This window comes from Nyctereutes procyonoides, unplaced genomic scaffold, assembly GCF_905146905.1.
Source record: "Nyctereutes procyonoides isolate TBG_1078 unplaced genomic scaffold, NYPRO_anot_genome, whole genome shotgun sequence".
NCBI lineage: Eukaryota > Metazoa > Chordata > Mammalia > Carnivora > Canidae > Nyctereutes > Nyctereutes procyonoides.
The window spans coordinates 2,308,624-2,322,958 of record NW_026575137.1 but is presented as its reverse complement, the minus strand read 5'-3'; the positions used below and the strand labels follow the sequence as shown (position 1 = coordinate 2,322,958).

The 14,335-nt window shown below is 36.8% G+C and overlaps 1 protein-coding gene across 5 annotated transcripts in view; it reads right to left on the bottom strand.

The window, feature by feature from the left end:
• Positions 1–14,335, bottom strand: part of RALYL (RALY RNA binding protein like) — a 713,351-nt gene that overhangs the window by 169,700 nt on the left and 529,316 nt on the right. The window lies entirely within an intron of this gene.

Genomic DNA, 14,335 nt, shown 5'->3' with positions numbered 1-14,335 from the left:
AAAAAATATACGAACAGAAGGCACAATCCTTCCAGACAGTAAGATTAGATGAATTCGTTGAATTGGTGCTGGAATTTACCTGCCACCTAAGTAGGGCTACAGAATTATACCTTCTTCCCCAATCAGCTGAAAGGAGTTTAAGGAGAGTAAGATAAAAAGCGACAAGGAGAACTAGTGATTCACTAAATTGCGAAACTAACTCTCACCTGAAATATGAGAACTTGGCTTTTATTTTTGGCCAAAAGATATAGAATTCAACTCTAAAAAAAGTTTCAAGGTGTTTACCTGTAACTTGGTTAGAACCTGAAAGATCGTAGGGTCTAAGGTTTCTTTGGCCTTAAATATTTGGTTAAGAGATAATATTTGTCATGATCTTAGATTGTATCTAACTATAATAGTAATTGTTCTCCTTATCTAAGTATCTTTAAATCTCTGAAAAGAGGAAAAAATAAGTAGCAAAAGGACAAATTAAATCATCATTAATATTATTTTTCTATTAAGTTTTTAAACATGTAGTTCAATCTATTTAATTTCATTAGTTAAAGTATTTGAAATAATAATTATAACTTAATATTTATAGGATCTACTTAGAAAAAATTTACAAGCTAGATTTGTAAGTCTTCCTTTTCAGGCATTTGAAATATCAAGGGAGCCAGAAACACTAACATTATATATTTAATGTCATAAGTGTTTAATACAATATAATTACCTGTTTTTAAGTGGGATTACTCTCATAGGAAAATTCAGTCTATTAAAAGAGAATTAATTTGGACATTAGTCAAAGAATAAATAATTATTACTATTTTAATATAATTACCAAGTGTATAAATTAAATTTCAAAGTATGTAAGATGAATCAACCTAAATCTTAAGAAAATTAAGACTTGAATGTGTAACTTTAATGGATTGAAAGTTAATTTAAATAAAAAATAACATTTAATTATCTACATACAAAATTCATGCTATACAGGAGTATTTTAAATGGTAACTTACGATTTGGTTATTAAGTCAATTTTACTAAATATTTGTTTTTTTTTAATTTTTTTTTGTTTTATTTATTTATGATAGGCACACAGTGAGAGAGAGAGAGGCAGAGACACAGGCAGAGGGAGAAGCAGGCTCCATACACCGGGAGCCCGACGTGGGATTCGATCCTGGGTCTCCAGGATCACGCCCTGGGCCAAAGGCAGGCGCTAAACCGCTGCGCCACCCAGGGATCCCAATTTTACTAAATATTTGAAAAGACTCTACTGTTGAGTGTATGAGACACAGGTATATTCCGACAAATTTTTCTATATTCCTTCAACTTCATGCATGGAGTAGTTTCTGCTGAGCTATCTTGAGGAAACACTAGACCATTTTTATGTAATTTCCTACTAGGGAATAAATATAATTTATTTTTCTACCTACAAACTATGAGAAAGCATGCCTTTCATGAGTTGTATTTGGTGGTATAATCCAATAAAATAAAAAGGCCACAAAATTCCCCTTTATGAACCATCACTGGTCCCCTTATTTTCTTTTCACAGAATACCACACTTGGATTATAATACGATGAAGAAACTCCTATGCCCTTTCTGGGGTAAAGAATTAGTCCTTGCAAATTTGTCTGATATGAATCCAAGAATTTGAGAAAGGTAATTTTCTCAATATGCTCAAAGCTTCACTAAAATTTCAGTTCTCTATATTTTTTAATATTCATATATGTTCTCCCTGATATAAAGTACTGTACCTATGCCAACTCAAATAGTCACACACTTGTGATAGAACCAGCATTTGTTGAAAAATGTATTATTATTATTGTTGTTCTTCTTGTTGTTATTATTTGAGTGACTTCCCCCATCCTGTGAGAGGTGTCTATATTGCCTTTGGAGAGGATCCAAGTTGTTGATGCAGGCATGCGACAAGAAAAGGAGTCAACTTGTAAGGTTTGATATCCAGAGTAGGATTTTTGAGACTGCAGCTAGAAAATAATCTTGAAAACCAAGCTTTGCTGGGAGATAAAAGGATTTTCTCCGTGCCTTTCCTCTTCCCTAGTAAATATTGAGAGACACCTTGCAGGCTCAATCCTGGGTTCTTCCATAGCCTGGAGTGGCTACTGCTTCCACTAATCTGCCGGAACTCTGAGGCTACTTGCTTCTGGAAGAGGAATACCGTGTATGAGAAGTCCAAGCCCAAAAATACAAACATGGACATCATATGCTTTTAGCCTCATGGAGTACAGAAAGATGATGGGGACAGAAGTGGGAGGGAGGCAGTGGGACATGCACACCAGAAGTCCAATAGCTGGGTTGAAGGAGAAGACCAAATTACAAGGTTTTTGCCTCATTTCTGCTTGGGCTTTTGGAAGGAGAGGTCCCAGAAGGGTATTACTGGTGTAAGTAAGAGATGTCTCATGAGAATAAAATTCTCCGTGCCACCTAGCAAGTGGGAGGCAAACTGGACAGGTGCGGAAAAATAAAGAAGCTCCATTTTCTTTGCATTACTGAGCAGCAGACAGTAAATCCTGCGACTTACTTACTTAATGACTATACCATCACTTCTCCTATAACACATGTATGTTCTTGGCAACCACTGTACAGAGCCTCAAAGCACAATGAAAACTACAGGGCTTCTGGGAAAATTCAGGTGTTGCCAGCACTCCAAAATTTCATCAGCGATACATTTAAAACATGTAAAAAAAGACCTTACTAAATATGATAGCACAGTTTTACACATGCTGGGCCATTAAGAAATCCATAAACATTACAATTAAACATGGCATTGTATTTTGAAAAAAGACCTGACGTGGAAGTGGTCCTTGGAAAAGCTGCAGCTTGTGAGTTGATATGAAGTGGTGGGAGGAGGCGGATCTGAGGTCATGAGGAAGGTTGTACATCAGATATGGATGGAGTGAGGTGACCAGTAAGCTGAGGTGGTTGGTAGATGTTTGAGGGGTGTGTGTGTGTGTGTGTGTGTGTGTGTTTGGGCGGTGTGTGCATGTTCCTCCTTGGCTAGGTTCAGCTGGGGGTTTCCTACACTTACCTAATTTTTCCTGGATGAACTTACATATAGACAAGCAGGAAATCTGCTATGCCTAAATTATTCTCTAGTATATCCATTACTTTGGAATGGATTCACAATTGCAAAACAAGCCTGATAGCAGCACTGCCTGTACCTTAGGGTTTTAATATCGTCATCTATCATTCATCATCTCTCAGATGTTGAAAAGGTCTAAATCAGGAGCGCCATCCTGATACCGATCCTAGATCTCTGCTCCTCCAAATGAAATGATTCACTGCAACGAGTGTCGCAAAATAAAGGCAACTGTGAAGTAGAGTTATTGACTTTCCTTTAAAAAAAAAAAACAAACCCTTAAATAACCTTGATCTTTCTGTGAATAGTTTAGATCGGCGGTTTTCAAAGTGTGGGTCACAAATAGTACTGGGGCTGATGCACACGCCGAGCTGTGTTTTTTAAATGAGGCTGTTGGACAGTTAAATGGAATCTAGTTTCTTCCCCCACAAAGATGAGGCAGTTGGTGCTCTGGGTGCACTAGGATGAGTTGAAATTTGTCTCTTTAAAGTGTGACTTCCTGCATTGCCTGAATGGGACCTAATGAAAGAGAAGCAAAGGTAGGAGAACGTCGGGCTCAACCCACCAGCATTTTAAGGCAGAGCAAGGAATGCCTGGTTTGAGTCTGGGAACCCATCACAGCAGGATTCAGACTCCTGCCCTGCACAGAATGGGGACCAGAATCTTTGAGGTCAGGAGTGTTTGAAGGAGCTTTGAGCTTAGAATTACGGATATTGGTGTACAACAGTCACCACCATCTATTTCCAAAACCTTTTCACCTTCCCAAACTGAAACTTCATACCCATTACAAGGTAACTCCTCCTTTGGACCATCCTCTGGCAACCACTATCCTACTTTTGTTCCTACCATACCAGGTACCTCATAATACAATAATAATTGTGTTGTGGAATGACTGTGGAATAATACAATATTTATCTCTCTGTGACTGGCCAATTTTACTTAGCTTATGTCTTCAGGGCTCATCCATCCAATAGCATGTGTCATATTTTTTTCCTTTCTAGGACTGAATAATGTTCCTCTCTTTAATTTCCTTTGATGTCGACCAAACAAGTATACATTTATTTCTAGACATTCAATGCCTGTGTCGTGGTCTTTTTTTGTTATAGCACTTACGATAAATGTGACCAGATGTTCTTGGTTGTCTTAATAAGCCTCAAGCTATTCAGTTACCCCTCAGGCTGTTTTTGTTGCTGTTGTTGTTGTTGTTGTTCAGAAGAAGTAGTTCCAGCTTCTCTAGCACTTGGTTCTATGGAGTGACTCTCCAGCTCTGAATAAAATTGGTGATGAAAATATTGGACCCCTTTTCTTAGACCAATATATCCTCAAATACTGAGCATAAATTGACAGCATTTGCTCTAAAGGCACTTGTAGGAGCTTGGCTGAGGAAGACAATCAGCAGGAATGAGACATGGCATTTCCTCCAGTAGTATCTTTTATATTCTGATGCTCATTGTAGTCAAATTCTGTTTCAAATGGAGGAGAGCTCAAATGCAAAGTGACCTTTGAAGCTGAGGAAAGAATAGAAAGCAAAAACCTTCTCCATTTAGCTTCATCCTGTGTCAAGGAATCACTATCTTATTTTAGAATGCTGTCATTTTAAGGCTTTGAAATGCTTTCTATAGAAATGATTACATTAATCCTGCAGTCAATTTGTCTGAAGTTAGCAAGTGTTACAGCTATCAAAAGTGCTACAAAAATAATTGAATACATTTTTAAAACTAGTAGATACTGTGACTGTAATTTATTTTCCTAGGATTGCCATGACATAGTAGAAAAGAAAGAACTCTATCAAGCACCAAAAAAAAGGGGGGGGGGAGAGAATGGATAAATTGAATAATGCCAAACTTAATGTTATTCGATGATCTCACTTGGTCAATAAGTAGCATCAACTTCTGCTTTCAATTATTTTTTCCCTTAGGAGCACAGAGAATTTAGGACAACTATCTATTCTTTCCCAATTTAAACGGTATGTGCACAAGTCAGCCTGATGGATAACCTAATCCGACTGCTGAAGGACAGACTGATTCTCTGTAACACTTCACCAGGACTAATGTGTAATGGATTATCCTAGGAAATATATTATTTTCCCATGGGGGATGTTCCATTATACCTGCATTTCCTTGCTTTTAATGCTTGGTGCACATCAAAATCATTGACCTGTAGGAATTGGTGTCTACGTCTCTCAATTTCCTCTAGATCTTTCTCACTCCCTGAAGCCACACTTATGACCCAAGTAAGTGAAGGCAGAGAGCTGAAAAAACCTGAAAAAGGAGGTAATCAATTATGTAGATGCATTGCTCTTCTTTCTTTTTTGCATATTTTTTTCTTAAAAAATAACAAATATTTTGTTTCAATTAACTTCCTGGACTATACTAATATTAACAATTTTTTCATTTATTGATCATATATCTCATGTTTGTAAGTTATACTATATGCTAAGGATATTTTTCCAGAAAGTACAATTTAATGATAGTATGAAATGTCTCCGAAAAATTTTAAAGTACTTTGTTATTTGAACACTGACTCCTTTTGTTAGCAGAAGCTTTTGCTATTATATATGAAAATGCTAACCCGTTGTCTATAAGGGTATTTGATGTACTGGATATTTATCCATGAAATTGATAAGGCCGTAGACTACCCCCTGTCTAGAGCTTTGTCAGTGTTTCTCTATCTAAATGTGTAATGGACAAGGTTATCAAGCACATTTGAGCTTGATGTGCTTAAAAAAGTAATCCTTGTATGACCATTAAATTCTAGTTAACATCTTTTCACCTTTGATCTGTGCTGTGGCACAAATTATTTTTCTTTTCAAAGTCCAATTTTCACAGCAGCAATGTCTACAAAAGTCAAACTGTGGAAGGAGCCCAGATATCCTTCGACAAATGAATGCATAAAGAATATATATATATATATATTATTATAATGTATATATATATAAAATGTATATATACACATAACTAATGTGTGTATACACACACACACAATGGAATATTACTCAGCCATCAGAAATGATGAATACCTATCATTTACATGGGAGTGGAAGCAACTCGAGGATGTAATGCTAAGTGAAAAAAGACAATCGAAGAAAGACAATTATCATATGGTTTTACTCATATGTGGAATATAAGAAATAGTGAAAGGGCCCATAAGGGACGGAGGGGAAAGTGAATGGGGAAAAATCAGAGAGGAAGACAAACCATGAGAGACTCCTGACTCTAGGAAACAAAGTGAGGGTTGCTGAACAGAAGGTGGGTAGGGGGATGGGGTAACAGGATTCTGGGCATTGAGGAGGTCACATAATGAGGTGAGCCTGATGTAATATGTTGGCAAACTGAAATTAAATTTTTAAAAAGTGACATTTTCTTCTGTTGATACCGAGTCATTCTGGGGAATGTCCCCTGGAGGAGGCTACAACAAGTGGTACCCCAGAGGGGCTAACAGTGCTGTCACTCATGTCCACACAGGACATGATGTCCTTTCTTTCCCAGGCTTTTTCAGAGTCTCATCCAGGCTATGAGACTAGTGGAGTATGTGACGGGGGAATCAGACCCCTTTAAAACAATCATTTCCCCCAAGTCCATTTTGGGGACAGTGCTTGATAAACCATAAATCCCTTTCTGATGGTTCCCTAATGAAAAGGAAATAAAAAAAAAACCTTCCTTGCTTTCTTTTTTCTCTCCTTTCTTCCTTCATTTTTTCTTGCAAGACTCTTCAGGCCTCAGAGGACATACTATATTAGTGTATAATTATAATAGTAGCCCAACTTGGTGTCATCTGGCACTTCGGTTATATTAGGAACATAATCCTCTCATTACCTATGCATTTCCAGGTGCTTGTCATCACTGAACCATCTAGGTAAGACTAGGATAGCTTTCAATTACTGAAAGCTTGTGCCAGAATAATACAGAAACTTCTCAGCCATGTGTGCAGAGCCTTCAACCTTATACATTATACAATTCAATTTCTGTGATTCATTTTTTTAACCTCTGGAGTTATAATGCCAGTTCATAAATGTATTGATGTGTTTTGGGGATATAAATTAAATCTTAAAATGCTCCCTTTAAATTACAGACTTTTTTTTAAAGAAAAAATTATATTCTGTTGCTTTTGCTCTGCAACCAGTGAGAGAGAACTTTGCTCCATCTTTGTTCTCCTGACCTTTAACAATAACCCTCAGTACTTAGTCTTTCGTCCTTCTTTCTCAGAGCTTCAACCTGCAGGAGAGTAATTGACTCCCCAAGTTTCAACACTAACTTCTCATGGATAAATCTAGATCTTTCAAAATCTTTCACTGAGCTTTTGAAGGTGTCTGTTTCCAGAGTAACATTATGCATACCTAAAGTATAATACAGAAAACTAAGCTCGGTGTCTTCTTTCACTAGACACCTTTTTAAAGTGCTCTTTCATAAGCACTATGTGGCACTTCCTACAATCATTGTTATCTGCATATTTTATTTGGCTGTGAATTCATCAAGAGGAGGAATCCTATCTAATTTGGCCACATACCAAGACCCAGCACAATGTCTGACATAGAATAAGCAATCAAGATGTTTTTAACTTGGCCACAGTAACTTCTTGCAAGATTCATCCATGAAGGCAAGAGAAACAAAAGCAAAAATGAACTATTGGGACTTCATCAAGATAAGAAGCTTTTGCACAGCAAAGGATACAGTCAACAAAACTCAAAGACAACCTACAGAATGGGAGAAGATATTTGCAAATGACCTATCAGATAAAGGGCTAGTTTCCAAGATCTATAAAGAACTTATTAAACTCAACAGCAAAGAAACAAACAATCCAATCATGAAATGGGCAAAAGACATGAACAGAAATCTCACAGAGGAAGACATAGACATGGCCAACACGCACATGAGAAAATGCTCTGCATCACTTGCCATCAGGGAAATAACAAATCAAAACCACAATGAGATACCACCTCACACCAGTGAGAATGGGGAAAATTAACAAGGCAGGAAACCACAAATGGAGAGGATGTGGAGAAAGGGGAACCCTCTTGCACTGTTGGTGGGAATGTGAACTGGTGCAGCCACTCTGGAAAACTGTGTGGAGGTTCCTCAAAGAGTTAAAAATAGACCTGCCCTACGACCCAGCAATTGCACTGCTGGGGATTTACCCCAAAGATACAGATGCAATGAAACGCCAGGACACCTGCACCCCGATGTTTCTAGCAGCAATGTCCACAATAGCCAAACTGTGGAAGGAGCCTCGGTGTCCATCGAAAGATGAATGGATAAAGAATATGTGGTTTATGTATACAATGGAATATTACTCAGCCATTAGAAACGACAAATACCCATCATTTGCTTCAACGTGGATGGAACTGGAGGGTATTATGCTGAGTGAAATAAGTCAATTGGAGAAGGAAAAACATTATATGGTCTCATTCATTTGGGGAATATAAAAAATAGTGAAAGGGAATAAAGGGGAAAGGAGAAAAAATGAGTGGGAAATATCAGAAAGGGAGACAGAACATGAGAGACCCCTAACTCTGGGAAACGAACTAGGGGTGGTGGAAGAGGAGGTGGGCGGGGGGTGGGGGTGACTGGGTGATGGGCACTGAGGTGGGCACTTGACGGGATGAGCACTGGGTGTTATTCTACATGTTGGCAAATTGAACACCAATAAAAAATAAATTTATAAAAAAAAAGTAAAGTCAGATGTCGAAAAAAAAGTCACCTTGAAAAAAATGTATAATTGATTTGTATAGAGTAGATCTGAAAAGTTATTATATATGATATATGTAACAATATAACAAAATAATAACTGTATATTGCATAAAACAATATAACAAAATAGTAATAACTGATAGTTTTTCAATGATTCTGAATTTTAAAAACAGTCCTACCTGAGTGTGTGGTAATTCAGATTGTGGTATTTGGAACCAAACAGAGATTTTTTGTTTTGGCTTTCTAAGTATTATCTTTGAGCTACTTAGCATTTTTAAGTCATAGTTTCCTCATCTGTAAAAAGTGAATTGCCTAGGATAGAACATGTCAAGTCAGAACTCTAAATCTAGCACTATTTTAGTAGTAATATTAGTATTTTTTAAAGATTTTATTTATTAGAGAGAGAGGGGGAGAGAGAGATAGAGAGAGAAAGCATGCACACAAGTGGGAGGAAGGGCAGAGAGAGAGGGAGAGAGGGACAAGTAGACTCCCTGCTGAGCACAGAGCCTGATGGGGAGGGCTTCATCCCAGGAGATCATCACCTGAGCCTAGGTCAGCCCTTAACTAACTAAGCCACCTGGGTGCACCTAGGATCTTCCTGTCTTTCAAAATCTGTAGGAGAGCTGAATAGGCTTTATGAAAAGAAACACATGAAATATTTCTTTTAAAGATGTTTTTATATTAAGGTTTGGTGAAGGGATAATATGATATCTATCATGAAGTAGGTAACAATAATTATTCTAAAGATCATGGAAAAGGGCTTTAGCTAGACAGAGCAAGCAATTCTGGATACTCAAAAACGACTGGAAATGGTCAAATATTTTCTCAAGGGTGTATACTTCAGAACCAACAATCAAATTCAATTGTGAATTACCTGAGGATGGGCTTCTAAGCATGTTGCTTGGAGGAATTATAGTTCAATGGAAATGGACGTGCTTACCTAACAACATTCATATATGGTAGACAATAAGAAACATGATGAGACACTTCACAGATCTGATATTTCAGGTGCCTAAGCCACTTTTACATACTTTTCATGTCTATAGATAGACACATTATATATATTATACATATATAATATTTGTGTATTATATCGTCTTGTAGGTCATAATTTACAACAGCATTTATACATTAGTCTTCTCTAAACCCAGGTGTTTAATTAATTTATGTGTAAGTTAATTTATTTATTGTTGGTTCTTTCCATTTTTCTTCCTAGATTTCTTGGTATAACTTATCATAATTACTTTACTGTAATACTTCCCAAAGTACCCATGTTTTCACATTTATCTGTACAATCAGCATTCACATAATGAATTCCTCATGCAGCATTTTCCCCTATTTCATGGATAGTGCTATTTTCAGTTAGAACAGCCAGGATACAGGGACTTAAATGAGACGATTCTTATAAGAATAATCAACATGTCTTTAGTGACTGACAGGAACAGAATAACAAAGAAATAGAGTGCAGCTTGGCATTCCAGGACTAAATATATTGTTTCTAAAATTCTATTTATATATACATATTGAATGACATAAACCTCTTTGCTCTTGCAGCTGGTTATTTCTATCCATAATGCCCAAAATACAGCTCTGTTATACTATTCAATTTTACCAAAAAAGAAACAGTAAATGACAAATTTTTATAAGTCTATACCTTAAAAATGAAAGATTAATTCATCTCTGGCACAAATATTTTTTTAAGGTAAAACTAATAAATACAGAAACTATAACCAAATTCATTGTTTCATTTTTTTCAGCCAATTTTAATATTTTTAAAAGATGAATAAAGATCTCTTTTTTCATTCTAAGAACTATTCCATTTAGTAAATTAGTTTGTCAGAGATTAAAATTAAGTGGTGATATGTACAGTAGGAATAGAAAATGGAATTAACAATGAAAGCTATTCAAGGATAAGCAGAGATAAATCTGTCTGCCCACTTGCTTATTCAAATAGACAATGCAGAATTTGTATGTTACAATCTGTGTGCATAAATCATGTGGTTCCTAAACAAAAAGTAAGATTTATTTGTAACAATATCCCCGAATAAAATGATTGCGTATATTTTCCAACAAAAAATATACTTTGTATGTAGGTCAAAACTCACATTTATTTCACAGCAATAGCAAGCACTCATTCTGCCTTTTAAATATTTCTGTTAGTCTCCTTTGAACATTTAATCCCGAGGTGGGTGACATCTTCAGTAAGGCAAATCATTCACATCTCTGGGCTTGGCTGACTGGAATGGGTCAGTGCTTTCAATGCCAACCACCATTCTATCAAGTGCAAATTGTGGCCTGTGCATAGGACTAAATAAGGATTTTACAGATATTATCCTATTTAACAAAATAACCATATAATGTAAATCCTGTTATTATTTCTAATAGATAAATGAGCAAACAGGCTTGTGGGGCAGGAAAGGATTCTAACTTTGGCCCAACTTGATTCCTAGACTAGCACTTTAAAGCCCAGACTAAGGGATCCCTGGGTGGTGCAGCGGTTTGGCGCCTGCCTTTGGCCCAGGGCGCGATCCTGGAGACCCGGGATCGAATCCCATGTCGGGCTCCCGGTGCATGGAGCCTGTTTCTCCCTCTGCCTGTGTCTCTGCCTCTCTCTCTCTCATTCTATGTGACTATCATAAATAAATAAAAATAAAAAAAAATTAAAAAAATAAAAATAAAGCCCAGACTAACTAACCTTTATCTTTTTTTTAAAGACTTTATTTATTTATTCATTCATTCATTCATTCATTCATTCATTCATTCCTGAGACAGACAGAGAGAGGCAGAGACACAGGCAGATGGAGAAGCAGGCTCCCTGCAGGGAACCTGATGTGGGGCTTGATCCCCAGACCCTGAGATCACACCCTGAGCCAAAGGCACACGTTCAACCGCTGAGCCACCCAGGCGTCCCAACCTTTAGCTCTTTTTAAAATAAATAACACAGTATTATTTCCCCACTTTCTCCATCTTGAGAATTAAGTTCATCCTTCTGTTTCTAGAACTAATACCTATGTTATATATTTTTTATTATATGTCCTCACATGAAGTATTATGCAGATAAACTCAACTTGATGAGGTAGACAGATAAGGGATAAAACCATGGAGACTGTCAGAATGAAAAGGAATCCTATGTTTTAGGCTAGTTTAATTTTTTTTCTTTTTCAAGTTTTTATTTAAATTCCAGTTAGTTAACTTCTAGTATAATACTAGTCTCAGGAGTAGAATTTAGTGATTCACTACTTAGCATACAACACCTAGTGCTCATCACAAGCACCCTCCTTAATGCTCACCACCGATTTAGCCCATCCCTGACCCAGTCCCCTTCAGTAACTCTCTTTGTTCTCTATAGTTAAGAGTAGTCTGTTTTCTGGTTTGCCCCCTTTTTTTCCCTTTCCTCTATGTTCATCTATTTTATTTCTTAAATTCCACATATTAGTGAAATCATATGGTATTTGTCTTTGTCTTACTGACTTATTTCGCTTAGCATAATACCCTCTAGCTCTATCCACATCATTGCAAATGGCAAGATTTCATTCTTTTTGATGGCTGAGTAATATTTCATTATACACACATATATAATATATACATGTATTATATATATATATATATATATATATATATATATATATATATATACACCTCCTCCTCTTTCATTCATCAGTTAGTGGACATTTGGGCTCTTTCCATAATTTGGCTATTGTTGATGCTGCTGCTATAAACATTGGGGTTCATATACCCCTTCAAATTAGTATTTTTGTATCCTGTGGGTATATACCTAGTAGTGCAATCGCTGGATCATAGGGTAGTTCTATTTTTAACTTTTTGAGGAACCTCCATGCTGTTTTCCAGTGTGGCTGTATCAGCTGGCATTCCCACCAACAATGTAAGAGACAACATGTGTTAGTGAGGATGTGGAGAAAAAGAAGTCTCTTACACCGTTAGTTTAATTTCTTAACTTGGTAACATTAAGAAATTTTTGTATTGCATAGGTGAATGAGAAAATATATTCTAGGGCTCTGAAACTCAGAATGATAGATGCCAGGGGCACCTGGCTGGCTCAGTCAGTAGGGCATGTGGCTTTTGACTTTGGGGTTGTAAGTTTGAGTCCCACACTGGGAGTAGAGATTACTTAAAAAGAAACTCTTTAAAAAAATAAAGTTTTAGGGGATCCCTGGGTGGCGCAGCGGTTTGGCGCCTGCCTTTGGCCCAGGGCGTGATCCTGGAGACCCAAGATCGAGTCCCACATTGGGCTCCCGGTGCATGGAGCCTGCTTCTCCCTCTGCCTGTGTCTCTGCCTCTCTCTCTCTCTCTCTGTGACTATCATAAATAAATAAAATAAATAAAAATAAATAAAAAATAAAGTTTTAAATGACAGATGACAGGATGAGCGCTCAGTATAACACTAGGTTTGTTGCCCTAAATTTATTTCCTGAGTCATAAGCTAGTGATTCATTTGAATGTTCTTCATAATTTCCTTATGTCAGATAGCAGGAAGCATCAGCATACCAAAAAGTTAACTTAATACTATGATGGGCCACTGTCTTCATTTTTATTGGTTTTTCTGGCTTTCCCAAAAACTAATACTTAATTCTGCAGCCCATAAGGACTGGCACAAAAAGCATATCAATTTTTCAAAATAACCATTTAAAAATTAGGATTATAAAATTAGTTTTGTCAAGGAAATTATATATGTCACATCCCTTTTAGGCATTACTGAAACATGAAAATGTATTTTATTTCAACTGATTTACACTAAAAGACCTTTTCCCTGTCAGCAAATGTTCATTTTGTTCTTTGAGATCTCCGATGTTTTTGTAGTATAATAGTTTTTTGGATTTTTTTAAGTACTTTCTATTAGTGAAGGGCCTTACATGAATAATCATACTCATTAGATTGTAACTATCCTTTTTCTTTTTCCCTGATGGGGAAAGAAAAGCTTCTTTAAGAAAGTTACCCATTTAGTAAATGGAGAGGCTAGTATTTAAACAGAGACAAGGTTATTAATCATTCATGGTTCATTCAGCAAATATTTACTAGACACCTACTTCATCTTGGGTGCAGGTTTTAGGGATAAAACAGGGGACAAAACATGTGATTCCATTCTCATGGCACTTCTAGACAAATAGGAGGGACAGATGCTCAACAAAAACACACTTGTGAATAGACATTTGCCAATAGAGGCGAAGGTTACACAGGAAAGCCAAGGGGAGCTAGAAAAGCCTATACAAGGTAAGTTTTCTCTATGCTGAGCATCAAGGACAACATCCGAGGAAGTTATATTTGACCTTAAGTCTGAAGGACAAAAAATATGTGTTAAACCAGGAAAGAATGGAGTGGGCAGCTAAGGATTTAAGAGCATTCTATGAAAGGGAACATGGTGAATGTAGTCCCTGCTTACTGAAGGAGGGGAGGAAATGACATCAGTGGTCTGAGGCTCAAGAGCTACATGGAAAATAGGCTGCTGGTCAGAGGTGGACATGCCTGCCTGTAAAATACCTTCCAGGTCGTTGAAGGACTTCACTCTTTTTCTAAGGGCAATAGAAAGTCATTAAAGGTGTTTTATATTACCATTTT